General features: G+C 45.5%; 1 long non-coding RNA gene across 1 annotated transcript; it reads right to left on the bottom strand.

Annotated features, from left to right (window-relative positions):
• Positions 1 to 5,042: 5,042 nt before the first annotated feature.
• Positions 5,043 to 13,027, bottom strand: LOC138102737 (uncharacterized). Its single transcript, XR_011147502.1, has 2 exons — positions 12,389 to 13,027; positions 5,043 to 7,966 (listed from the first exon to the last, which is right to left on the bottom strand). It is a non-coding gene; the product is annotated as an uncharacterized lncRNA (long non-coding RNA).
• Between the last annotated feature and the right edge of the window lie 495 nt (positions 13,028 to 13,522).

Raw genomic sequence — 13,522 nt, 5'->3', positions numbered from 1 at the left:
CCGGGCCGTAATGTGAGGCACAGGGTAGGTCTCCAGCCATCCAGTGGTGGCTTCTACCATTGTGAGCACATAGCGCTTGCCTTGGCGGGTTTGAGGCAGTGTGATGTAATCAATCTGCCAGGCCTCCCCATACTTGTATTTGGACCATCGCCCACCATACCACAGGGGCTTCACTTACTTTGCCTGCTTGATCGCAGCGCATGTCTCACAATCATGGATCACCTGGGAGATACTGTCCATGGTTAGATCCACCCCTCGATCTCGTGCCCACTTATAGGTGGTATCTCTGCCCTGATGGCCTGAGGCATCATGGGCCCATCGAGCTAGGAACAACTCTCCTTTATGTTGCCAATCCAAGTCTATCTGGGACACCTCTATTTTCGCAGCCTGATCTACCTGCTTGTTATTACGATGTTCTTCATTAGCCCGGCTCTTGGGAATGTGAGCATCTACATGACGGGCCTTCACAGATAGCTTCTCTACTCGAGTGGCAATGTCTTTCCAGTCCTCAGCAGCCCAGATTGGTTTTCCTCTGCGCTGCCATTTTGCCTTATTCCACCTTTCCAGCCAACCCCACAGAGCATTGGCTACCATCCATGAATTAGTGTAGAGGTAGAGCTTTGGCCACTTCTCTCTTTCATCTATGTCCAGAGCTAATTGAACAACTGTGAGCTCAGCAAATTGGCTCGATCCACCTTCTCCTTCAGTAGCCTATGCAACTTGTCGTGTGGGGCTCCAAACAGCAGCTTTCCATTTCCGGCTAGTGCCTACAATTCGGCAGGACCCATCAGTGAAGAGGGCGTATTGTCTTTCACACTCTGGTAACTCATTATATGGTGGGGCTTCTTCGGCACGTGTCACCTGTTCCTCTTCTTCTTCAGAAGATAACCCAAAAGTCTCACCTTCCGGCCAGTTCATAATTATTTCCAAGATCCCAGGGTGACTTGGGTTTCCAATTCGGGCCCACTGTGTGATGAGGGCGATCCATTTGCTCCAAGTAGCGTAGGTGGCGTGAAGCATGGAGGGAACCTTTCCTTTGAACATCCACCCCAGCACTGGTAGTCGGGGTGCCAGGAGGAGTTGTGCCTCTGTACCGATTACTTCTGAGGCAGCTTGGACTCCTTCATAAGCTGTTAAGATTTCCTTCTCTGTGGGAGTGTAGTTAGCTTCAGATCCTCTGTAGCTTCGTCTCCAGAATCCCAGTGGTTGGTCCTGAGTCTCACCAGGTACCTTCTGCCAGAGGCTCCAGGAGAGGCCATTGTTCCCGGCTGCAGAGTAGAGCACATTCTTCACCTCTGGTCCTGTCCTGACTGGGCCAAGGGCTACAGCATGAGCGATTTCCTGCTTGATCTGGGCAAAGGCTTGCTGCTGTTCAGGGCCCCAGTGGAAATCGTTCTTCTTGCGGGTAACCAGGTAGAGAGGGCTCACAATCTGGCTGTACTCAGGAATGTGCATTCTCCAGAAACCTATGGCGCCTAGGAAAGCGTGTGTTTCCTTCTTACTGGTCGGTGAAGACATCGCAGTGATCTTATTGATGACCTCGGTGGGAATCTGACGTCGTCCATCTTGCCACTTTACTCCCAGGAACTGGATCTCTTGAGCAAGTCCTTTGACTTTGCTCTTCTTGATGGCAAAACCAGCTTCCAGGAGAATTTGGATTATTCTCTCTCCTTTTTCAAACACTTCTGTTGCGGTGTTCCCCCACACAATGATGTCATCAATGTACTGCAGGTGTTCTGGGGCCTCACCCTTTTCCAGTGCAGCCTGGATCAGTCCATGGCAGATGGTGGGACTGTGCTTCCACCCCTGGGGCAGTCGGTTCCAGGTGTACTTCATGCCCCTCCAGGTGAAGGCAAACTGAGGCCTGCCCTCTGCTGCCAGAGGAATGGAGAAAAAGGCGTAAACAATGTCAATGGTGGCATACCACTTTGCTGCTTTGGACTCCAGCTCGTACTGGAGCTTCAACATGTCCGGCACAGCAGCACTCAGTTGGTGGAGTCACTTCATTCAAGGCACAATAGTCCACAGTCAATCTCCATTCCCCATCAGACTTGCACACAGGCCAAATGGGACTATTGAAGGGTGAGTGGGTCTTGCTGACCACCCCTTGGCTCTCCAGCTCACGGATCATCTTGTGGATGGGAATCACAGCATCTCGATTTGTCCGATACTGCCGGCGGTGCACTGTCGAGGTGGCAATTGGCGCTTGTTGCTCTTCCACTTTCAGAAGCCCAACTGCAGAAGGATTCTCTGATATTCCAGGCAGGGTGTTCAATTGCCTAATGCCCTCTGCCTCCACAGCAGCAATCCCAAATGCTCACCTGAGTCCTTTTGGGTCTTTGTAATAGCCATTCTGGAGGAAGTCTATGCCCAGAATACACGGGGCCTCAAGGCCGGTCACAATCGGATGCTTTTGCCGCTCCTTCCCAGTCAGGCTCACCTCAGCTTCCAAAAGGGTCAACTGCTGTGATCCCCCGGTCACCCCGGCGATGGATACAGGTTCTTCCCCCACATGTCCCGATGGCATTGAAGTACACTGTGCCCCAGTATCAACCAATGCATCATATTTCTGTGGCTCTGATGTGCCAGGCCTTCGAATCCACACCGTCCAGAAAACCCGGTTCTCCTGTGCCTCTCCTGGGCTAGAGGCAGGGCCCCTCTAGCCTTGGTTGTCATTCTTTCCCTGGGCGTACATGCTCGAGGTACCTTCAAGGGAATTCGACATATCATCCTCCCTTCTGTAATACCTGGCAGCTCGGTCACGGGAGGCTTAGGCTACTTTCACCTTAGTGGAATCCCCTCGGTTAGTGCCTCCCTCCTTGAGTTCACGCACCCGCGCTGCCAGGACAGAGGTGGGTTTCCCATCCCACCTTCTCATGTCTTCCCCATGCTCACACAGGAAAAACCACAGCTCAGCTCGTGGGGTGTACCCTCTCTCTCTAGCTGGGGGACGACGGGCTCTGACTTGGGGGCCTGTGACTCGCACTGGTGCCACACTGACCTTCCTCATCTCCTCCCTCAGCTCCTCCCTCATCTCCTCCCTCATTTCCTTCCCTGATCTCCTTCATCTCCTCTTTGAGGTCCTGGACCACAGCAGAGACATGAGCTTTCAGCAGACCATTGACCATACTGTTATAATTCCTGAGCTTGTTGGCAACAGAGCCCACTGTTTCTCGGTTGTTGTCAGCATCAATCGTTGCAATGAAGGTGGTGTACTGCGATGGACCTAGCTTTGCCAGGTTCCACATCATCTGTCCTGTGCACCTGACCTTATCAGGGTCATTGTCATGCTGTCCATCCCTCCCAAAGAGTTCCTCTAATACTGCCACCTCTCTTAGCTGTTGGATCCCTTCCTCGAGTGTCTTCCCCTGCATTCTATGATGGTACTCCTGCATTCTTTCTTTATGAATGAACCTTTCTCTCACACTCATTAAGAGCCGCTCCCAGAGAGAAAGGGGCCCTGACTCCCTCAGAAATACCTGGTTCACACCTGGGTCCTGGGTCAACGATCCCAGATACCTTGCCTCACCACTATCCAGTTGCACACCTGTGCCCATAAGGTCCCAAACCCGAAGTAGCCAGGTGGTATAAGGCTCATGCCCCCTTCGCACAATGTCTTTTCGCATACCACGGAGACTGTCGTACGACAGGGACTCAATGATGATTTCTGGCTCTGGCTCTCCTGCTGGTTGTGAGGGCCCTGGTTCCCCATCATCATTAACTGGTCGTACTGATTTGGTCTTATACTTCCTCCTTTGCACAGGGGCGACTGCTGCTGGCTGTGGTTGTCCTTGTGGTTCAGCTGAAACCTGGATGGTTGTAACATTTGTGGGTTCCACTGCTGCACCATCGAACTCACCCTCTTTGGGGCAGGGAGAGGGTTTTTCACTAGCTGAGGAAGTGAATTCCCATAGCAATTGGCATATCTCCTGGCGCACCTGGCCCATCTCCTGGCTCATCTCCTGCATCCCTTTCGTCAGTACCCCCACCCACTTTGGGTAGTCCTTTTCTGAAGTGGGCTGTTGGGCGGTATCAGGCTCTGGGGTAGGATCTCTAGTCTCTGGGGCTGGTGTCTGGGTAGTTATCCAAGCCAATCTCAACTTATCCTTGAGTGCTAAATAGAGTGGGCCTACCAGCAGCAGGTAGTTACTATTCAGAGGGAATCTAAACCCATCGAAAATTGGTGGGGTGGGCCCAAAGAACTGGTTGAGTGGTTGGGGGAAAACTTCCCCTAGTGTCATTTCCTCACAGAAGGTACCATTTTTAACATAACCCCAAAAACATGCACTCAGTGTGTGATAGCCCTTTATCCATGTGCCCACATTCCAGAGGAAGTTAAAAACCTATGAATTCCTCACCTTCTCAACCCATAGCGCAAGCTGGATAACAGCAACGGTAGCCTTAGTCAGAGGACCCATATTCAAGTAAGGAGCTGCAAAGGGTAAGAATATAGCCACGACCACCTGCCTCCCGAACCAGGGTAAAGTAGACCACATAATGCTGCCTAACAAGGTTCCTATATCCAGCACACAAAATTAAGTTATCCAGGAACTGTTATTCCTTTTTCACCTCTCTCTCTTAATGCCCTCAGGCCCCACATTGGGCCCCAAGATCCAGCAATCGCTCTTATTAAGAATTTTGGACACATTTTTGACCACAGCCTTATGCAAATCATGGGGTGAACCCTGAACCATGGTTACCAGTTGGGCAAACAGCAAACATGTAAAAAACAGTTTCTACTGCATCTTTCTGATTTGTATCAGTCTCTGTCTTCTTGGTGGTTTCGGGAGCAGAAGCTTTCTTTGCCCTGCAGTAGTGAATCCACAGTCCCTTGCCAGCAACCTTGATCGCAGTAAAAGTGGTCAGCAAAACTTGGAATGGTCCCTTCCACTTGGCTTGCAAGGAGTCGCTGTCCCACCACTTGATGTAGACCCAGTCTCCAGGCTGGAATAGATGAGCAGGTGTGTGTCGGGGCCCTCGCCGGGTCACCCCCCGTCCGTTTCTCGCGCTTCACGTGTCGGAGGAAAATAACTTTTCAGGGATGGGACTGTGCAACTACACGAATTTATTGTTTAAAATAACAAACGCATCAGTCGAGGCGTGAGCTTTTACAACACCTCCGAGTAATGGCGACTAGTCACAAGATTTAGGGTTACATCGTAATTTATAACTTCCTAATCCAATAGATACTTAAAACGACACTTTGTTTTAGATTAATGACCTATCACCTGTGGCACTTCTCACTGCAATGCAGCTATATTTTGACCAATAACTTCTCATGTCACGTACACACAGATGTCTCTCTTATACCATCTAAATTCTTAACTTAAACTATATAAAATCACACTATTATATTTTAAAACCCTTCACCAAAACACCCAGTGTACAATTTTACTTATAATGATAGGAACACAAGTTTGTAATCCTTTTGCTTAAAGTCCACAAATCTTTGTCAATTAAGCCAGACCTAGTCTCTTCCAAGGTTGTAAATCAAAGCCTCCTTCAATTGCAGGAGTCTCTACTCCTCTGTCTCCCACATCTCCCCCTCCTTTCTGCACCAAAAAAATTCCTTTGATGGATTTATCAATCATTCGCTGTACACATTGAAACAGACACGGCACCATTATGAGAACTATTACTATAACTGCCAAAATATATAGGCCTGTTGTAAGACACTTTTTTACCCACGATGCTAAACCCCATCCACTAAACAAATTATCCAGCCACGTTCCATCATCGATTCTTATTTTCGACACACCCTCTTTAAGTTGTTGTATGCTCTTGTAAATAGACTCTGAGTGGTCAGACAGATTCATACAGCACATCCCCTCAAAGTCTTTGCATCCATGTCCATGGGCTAGTAAAAGAAAATCAATGGCTGCTCTATTTTGCAAAGTGGCATGCCTCACATTTTTGACATCTGCTAAAAGGCCACTTAATGCAAGGGATGTAGCGTTAGATTGTTTGCTCAGCCAACATCCCAACCGATCCAACTGCTTTAACGCAACTACTGAGGCAACTGGTGGTATAAGAAGAGATGTTACAAGCCTTTTTCCATAGCCCCATGGGGTGAAATCATCTTTGCACTCTGGTCCATATTGATGCGGAGTAGATCTTTTTTGTCTGTGTCGCACATTGGCAATTGTCTTCATATTAGGAGTAAATAATGTAAGCTCTCCCAGAGTACACGGACCACCCTTAATGTTTGAAGGGATAGCTGGCCATGCTCTGTCTCCACATACAAAAAACATTCCTCTTGGTAATTGCAGAGGAATAGAGCTAGGTGCAGATGAAACTACAAAAGTATTATTACACCAAAAGGAGTGGTTCTTATACACAGGGTGATATGGAGAAACATCTCTCATCAGTGATTGATTCATGTTTGTAGAATAGAACTCAACACAGAATTTCACTTTTACAGAACCAAGGATTTCCAATTCTTCAGGTTCATCAGAGATTTTAGGAAGATAGGGAGTCCACCATTCCCATGTATTTACTGGAGTATAGTGTTCCCAAACTTCTGATCCTGCAAAGATACCTCGTAAGGCCCTGTCAATTTTCTCTGGGATTGGTCAATTCTCTATTGGAACATTGACTAGACAAGTTGAAAATGGATTTTCTGGAGTTGTGGTAGACAGACATAGAGTATCCAATCCTGAAGCATTAGCTAAAGTCACCCAAACATTGGTCTTAGGTTGATCGACCGGCAAAGCTACTCCACCGAAAGTAAACAAGACAAACAAAGCAAAAAACAAACTTAACATTTGATTAGATTTCATGTTTCTTGAAAGTTCTCTTGGCAAAAGACTCCTTCTCAAATCTCAATCTCTAAACTAATTTGTAAGAATATTTTTGTATTTCCCAATTTTACTTTCACTTTATTTAATGATGAGGATTATTTGCCAAAAGATCTTTACAACACATTTGCTTATACACGCTTACATCAATCTAAAACCTAAAATTTACAGCTTTAACAATAAAACAAAAGATTGCAGGTATGGGCTGTAGTCTCTGCGAAGTTCACGTCTGCGTACTCTCTTCTGTACTCGTAGAGTTGTCAGCTTCTTTCTGCGTGTGATATGGTTTCACATTCTTCGCAGGAAGCCACCTAGGTCCCGTACCTGTAGAAACACAAGCAAACCCTTTGCCCCAGGTTATTAATGGGAACGGACCTTCTATTTGTCCTGTTTCTGGATTTCTAATCAGAACCAAAGGATTTTCTCTTAACTTTGCATGTGTGCTATTAGAGAAATGCCTAAATATTGGAGGATCAGGCTCTGTAGAAGAACTATTCAAAAAGTTATAAACATACAAAGCTTTACTTAATCGCATCTGTGGTGTTGCTTGTGCTAGATCTCCCTTTTGCTGATCTAAAATACGTTTCAAGGAATGATGTGTCCTTTCTACAATTGCCTGACTCGTGGGCGAATAAGGAATGCCGAAAGTATGGCGAACACCCCAATTCATCAAAAATGTGGCTACTTTCTGAGCTGTATAAGCAGGACCATTATCTGTTTTTATTTCTTGAGGCACCCCCAAGGAAGCGAAAGCTTGCAAAAAATGCTGACACACATGATTTGCTGTCTCTCCTGTGTGTACAGAAGCAAAAACTGCATTGGAAAATGTATCCACTGATAGATGGATATTTTTATATTTTCCAAAGGACAGATATTTAGTGATATCCGTTTGCCACAATTGCAAACTCTGTAGCCCTCGAGGATTTACTGCTCCCATGGAGACAGGAGGCTGCACCAGTTGGCAATCTGGGCAGGTATTTACAATTGCTCTAGCCTGGTCTCTGGAAAGATGAAACATTCTCATAAGAGCTTGTGCATTCTGATGAAAAAAGGCATGACTCAACTTTGCTTGTTCAAAAGCATTTGGCAAGGTGTTCACTATAGCAACGGTTAACTTATCAGCCCTGGAGTTGCCCTCCGCCAGGAATCCTGGGAGTGAAGAATGAGCTCTAATATGGGAGACAAAATATTGATTAGTTCTATTTTGCACAAGGGTATAAAGACAGTTAAGATGACGATACAGAGCATCATTGCTAACATTCTTCAGAACTGATCCTTCTATTCTCTTAACTATATTAGCAACATAAGCAGAATCTGTAATCAAATTAAAAGGCTCTGGGAAAAGCTGAAATGCCCTAACTACTGCGGCAAGTTCTACTACCTGGGTTGAACCTTCTACTATTTGAATATTCTGTTTCCATGTTTTAGTTTCTGAGTCTTGCCACGTAACGACCGAGCGATGGGTCTTCCCTGACCCATCACTAAAAATTGTCACAGCATCCAAAGGCACTTCACTTAACAGTGGTCTTTCTCTAAAGCTTAATTTTGCCTGAAATAGTTTATGACTAGGGAAATGAATAGAACAAGTACCTGGATAATTCAATAACGCAATCTGAAGTTCTTCTGAGTTTAGTAATGCCCAATCAAAATATCGTTTCTTCAGAGGCAAGTAAATTATCGCAAACTCCTTGCCTGCCATAGTTAACAACCTTGACCTGCCTCTGATTACAATCTCAGCTAACATTTCCATCGTTGTGAAGATTGTTTTTGGAGATCTATAAGGCAAAAAAACCCATTCTATTATCAATAAGGGATTTTTGGCAGAAGCATCCCATTGAAATATAAGACCATACAATTGCATTTTTTCCCCCAGTACTGCAAGGAAAAATGGTTGTGAATCTACACAACGATGTGCTTGTCTTTTCTGTAAAGCCTCTGTTACTCTGTCAAGTGCCTTTAGAGCTTCAGGTGTGAGGATTCTTGGGGAAGTAATGTCACAATCTCCCTTTAACAAATCAAAAACTGGAGCAAGTTCGTCATTAGTAATCCCTAAAGTAACTCTAATCCAATTTATCTCTCCCAAAAGCTGCTGCAAATCTTGTAAAGTATGAACTTTAATTCGAAGCTGTATTTTCTGTGGCCTTATTGACTGTTCTGTCATTTTCCATCCCAAATATTGCCATGGTGGAGTTTCTTGTATTTTTGACGTAGAAATCTCAAGTCCAGCCCTTTTAATCTCTGTTACAACGCTGTCACGAGCTTCCTCCATCTCCTTCTGAGTGGGTGCTGAAATTAACAGATCATCCATGTAATGTAGAATCTTTGCTTTAGGGTGTTTTCGCCTAGCTGGAGACAAGGCTTTTGCCACAAACCATTGACATATAGTAGGTGAATTTTTCATCCCTTGGGGAAGCACAACCCAGTGGTACCTCATCAATGGTTCTTGTCGATTAACACTTGGAACGGAGAATGCGAAACGCGGGGCATCTTCTGGATGAAGTGGAATATTGAAAAAACAGTCCTTTAAATCAATGATAACTAAAGGCCAGTCTCGGGGAATCATAGAGAGCGAAGGAAGTCCAGGTTGGAGGGGTCCCATATCTTCTATTACTTCGTTGATCCTTCTAAGGTCTTGAAGCAGTCTCCAGGTATTAGAGGTCTTCTTGTGTATAACAAACACTGGTGAATTCCAAGGACTAGTTGTTTCTATGATATGTCCTTCTTGCAATTGTTCCTGCACTAATTTCTTAAGGGCACTCAATTTTTCCTCTTCTAGGGGCCATTGATTAACCCAGATGGCTTCATCGGTTTTCCATGAAAGCTTAGGGGTGATGAGTGCCTGCATGGCCCCTACTAAAAATCCACTTCCAACTTGACTCCCCACTGAGATAACAAATCTCTTCCCCAGACTGTAATAGGCTTTTTCACAATAAAAGGACGAACAATTGCTGTTTTTCCTTCAGGTCCTCTGACTGTAATCGCAGATTCACTTTGTAAGCATAAAGTGGCACCCCCTATTCCTGTGAGGGTATCCAGGGGAGTTACCAACTTCCAGTCTTTTGGCCAAAACAAGTAAGAAATAATAGTAACATCTGCTCCTGTATCTAGTAGGCCTTGAACCATGATTGTTTTATTGTTATGCATTAAACTGCAAGTCAGTAAAGGCCTGTCACGTCCAATATGCTCTGTCCAGAAAATCTCTGGTCCTAAGTTTGAATTTTCTGTTATAGGTGGCCGCCCTTCCATCTCTATCGCTCTGCGTACAGCTGTAGTAGGCACTGCAACAGCAGTGGCTAATTGCGTTCCTGCAGGAACAACTAAAGGAGGTTGTAATGCTTGAGCCAAAATTGTAAGCTCTTCATGATAGTTTGCTGAAACAATTGTTGGATAAACCACGAGACCTATAATACGACACGCATCTTTTCCCATAATTAAAAAGTCCTGCTTTTCTTCAGATGTCCCAGTAACTCCTGTGGGTATCAGGTAGTGGGAACTATTCATAAAACATATCAGTTTGGAGGCTGCCAAGATACAGAATGCTCCAGGGGGCAAGAGGTTTGAGTCGCTCGGGAGATGTTTGACCATTCTGCTAACTGTGTGCGACTTTGGTTTCCATAGGATTGAAGCTCTGGGTAATGAACTGCTGCTATTTGTTTCGTCACGCGGCGAGGCATCGCGCTCAAAAATTCGTTTCCCGGCAAGAGATTCCCATCTACATCATATCTAGAGTGACATCTGTTAGCATAATGTCTTCCCTTTCTACATCTCGGACAACGTAATGGTTTTGTTGAAATCTCTCCAAGCCCTGGACAATTTTTCATTAAATGTCCAGGCTCACCACATCGAAAGCACACTCTTTCATCTATATTAGCTCGTGGCATTGCTCGAGAATTGCTTACAGCAAGAGCATTAAGTGCTGTTACAAGTCTTTTATCCAACACCTCAGCTTGAGCAGAAAGCCTCTTATCCATCATCTCAGCTTGACTGGTAATAGCTCTTTCCAGTTTTTCTCCTAATGAATCAGTTTGAATAACAGCCGTATGCTGTGCATTACCAACTTTACTACATGCTTCAAGCATATCTGAAATACTTGGTTGTACCCCTGGTAAAGCTCTAATAGTTCGCTGACACTCTTCATTAGCATTAACATAAGCAAGATTTCGTAATAAAATCGGACGAGCAACATCATCCTCACACTGTCTCTCCAAAGCCTGGGTCAGCCGATCAATGAAGGAAGAAAAGGTCTCGGTCGGACCCTGCTTGATTTGTGTATAGGCACCTTGTGGAGAACCCACAGGCTCAATTTGCAAAAGTGCCCTTTTAGCTGCTTCTTTGAGGTCAGCAAGGACTGCCCTTGCCAGATCTGCTTGATCTTCTGGCCTGTCATGAGGTGGATCTCCTGCCAGTTGTGCAAGTGTCAAAGCTGCATTAGGACCTCCTGCATAATTCTCTATCAGTTTTCCAAGAAGTCTACGCCACTTTAAATCCCACAACAAATACTGCGAGTCAGTCAAAAGCATGGAGGCAATGTTCTTACAGTCAAAAGGTGTTAAGTCCACATGATCTAAAGTTGCTTTTAATAGCTGCTTAAAGTAGGAAGATCCCAAACCACTCTCCTTTATAGCTCTCCTTAAATCCTTAATGTCATCATGTGCCAGGGCTTCCCATCTCGGGTTTGCTCCTCCTCTCCCATACCTCACCGGCAATGCTAACAGTGATTTACGAGCTGGGACAAGATCATCCTCTTTAGATACCTCCCGATGTATAACATCCCAATTTGTTAAAACAGGCTTTTCCCTTAGATTTATTTCTCTCTGCTTATCGGCAGAGGAGAGCCTATTCATATCTTGAAGGCTTAAATTAGATTCATTCACCGATGGTAAACACTCATCCTGAGTTTGCACATCTGCTGTGCTACCGGCAACCCTCCGAGCTGTCATGGGGGCATCCATCTTTGCTTTCATCACTTCCGAAGATGTCATTTCCGGAGATGTAATTTCCAGGGCCTCCCGCCCTCCGGCACCATACATCACTTCCGAGGGCTCCCCCCTCTTCTCTCCACCACCCCCCCCTTCGGGTGCAATTTTAGAAGCGGCCGGAGGGGGCGACTGCGAGGGAGCCCGTGGCGCAGTTAAAATTCCGGAGCCGCCATTAATCACTGAGTTGTTCAACAATTCTATCACCACTCGGCAAGCAGGGATTAACATAGCTGCCGTCTTATCGTGTTTTGAAGCGAGATCGTAAAGTCTAGTCGCAATATCATCCCAAACCGATTTAGTAAGAAGAAGTTCAAAGTCAACATCAGGGCAATTACGGAAAACCCAAAGCAATAAATCTTTCACTTCTTTGCTGGGAAGAGGCTCAGAATGCAACTTCAGCAAGGCATCTAACTTATTATAAACATCCCTCTGTTCTTTTGAAATATTTTCACCCATCTCTCTACCTACACGGCCCCTGCCTTCACTCAATCGTTGAAGACAGATTTCCTACCGGCGTGCTGGGGAGAAATCGACCTGCGGCTCTCCGTCAAGCTTCCTTTCAGCTTAAGCTCTCGCCGGATCACCCTTCCTTTCAGGGTACGGATAACTCACGTTGACCGAGGGAATCCTCTTCATCCTACTCCGACCTCTGCGCCGTAAATCCGCCACACACCGGGCACCACTTGTCGGGGCCCTCGCCGGGTCACCCCCCGTCCGTTTCTCGCGCTTCACGTGTCGGAGGAAAATAACTTTTCAGGGATGGGACTGTGCAACTACACGAATTTATTGTTTAAAATAACAAACGCATCAGTCGAGGCGTGAGCTTTTACAACACCTCCGAGTAATGGCGACTAGTCACAAGATTTAGGGTTACATCGTAATTTATAACTTCCTAATCCAATAGATACTTAAAACGACACTTTGTTTTAGATTAATGACCTATCACCTGTGGCACTTCTCACTGCAATGCAGCTATATTTTGACCAATAACTTCTCATGTCACGTACACACAGATGTCTCTCTTATACCATCTAAATTCTTAACTTAAACTATATAAAATCACACTATTATATTTTAAAACCCTTCACCAAAACACCCAGTGTACAATTTTACTTATAATGATAGGAACACAAGTTTGTAATCCTTTTGCTTAAAGTCCACAAATCTTTGTCAATTAAGCCAGACCTAGTCTCTTCCAAGGTTGTAAATCAAAGCCTCCTTCAATTGCAGGAGTCTCTACTCCTCTGTCTCCCACAGGTGTGTCCAATCCTATTGGTTTGGATAACACGACGAATCTCTGGAGCTTCTGCAAAGTGGAACTCAGAGCCATTAAATACTTTTGCAAATCATTTTTACCTCTCATATGAATTTCCCCTGGGATATGTGGAACCTGGTATGGCCTGCCATATAATATTTCATAGGGACTGATGTTGTCCCTTCTCCTTGGCTGTATGCGGACTCTTAGCAAGGCTATAGGCAGGGCTTGAACCCATGTCATGGATGTCTCTTGACAAATCTTGCAAATCTGGGTTTTGAGGGTCCCATTCATGCGTTCAACTTTGCCACTTGCCTGGGATCTGTATGGTGTGTGCAGGTCCCAGGTAAGTCCCAAAATCCTGCCAACTTCCCCAACCACTGTTGCAACAAAATGTGGTCCCCTATCTGATGACATTCCCAAAGGAACCCCACATCTTGGTATTATATGATTGAGCAAAGCTTTCACTACTTCTTTTGCTGTGTTGGTGT

Source organism: Aphelocoma coerulescens (genome assembly GCF_041296385.1).
Source record: "Aphelocoma coerulescens isolate FSJ_1873_10779 chromosome W unlocalized genomic scaffold, UR_Acoe_1.0 ChrW_unloc_scaf_1, whole genome shotgun sequence".
In the NCBI taxonomy this organism is placed as follows: Eukaryota; Metazoa; Chordata; class Aves; order Passeriformes; family Corvidae; genus Aphelocoma; species Aphelocoma coerulescens.
This window is presented reverse-complemented; position numbering and strand designations above follow the sequence as displayed.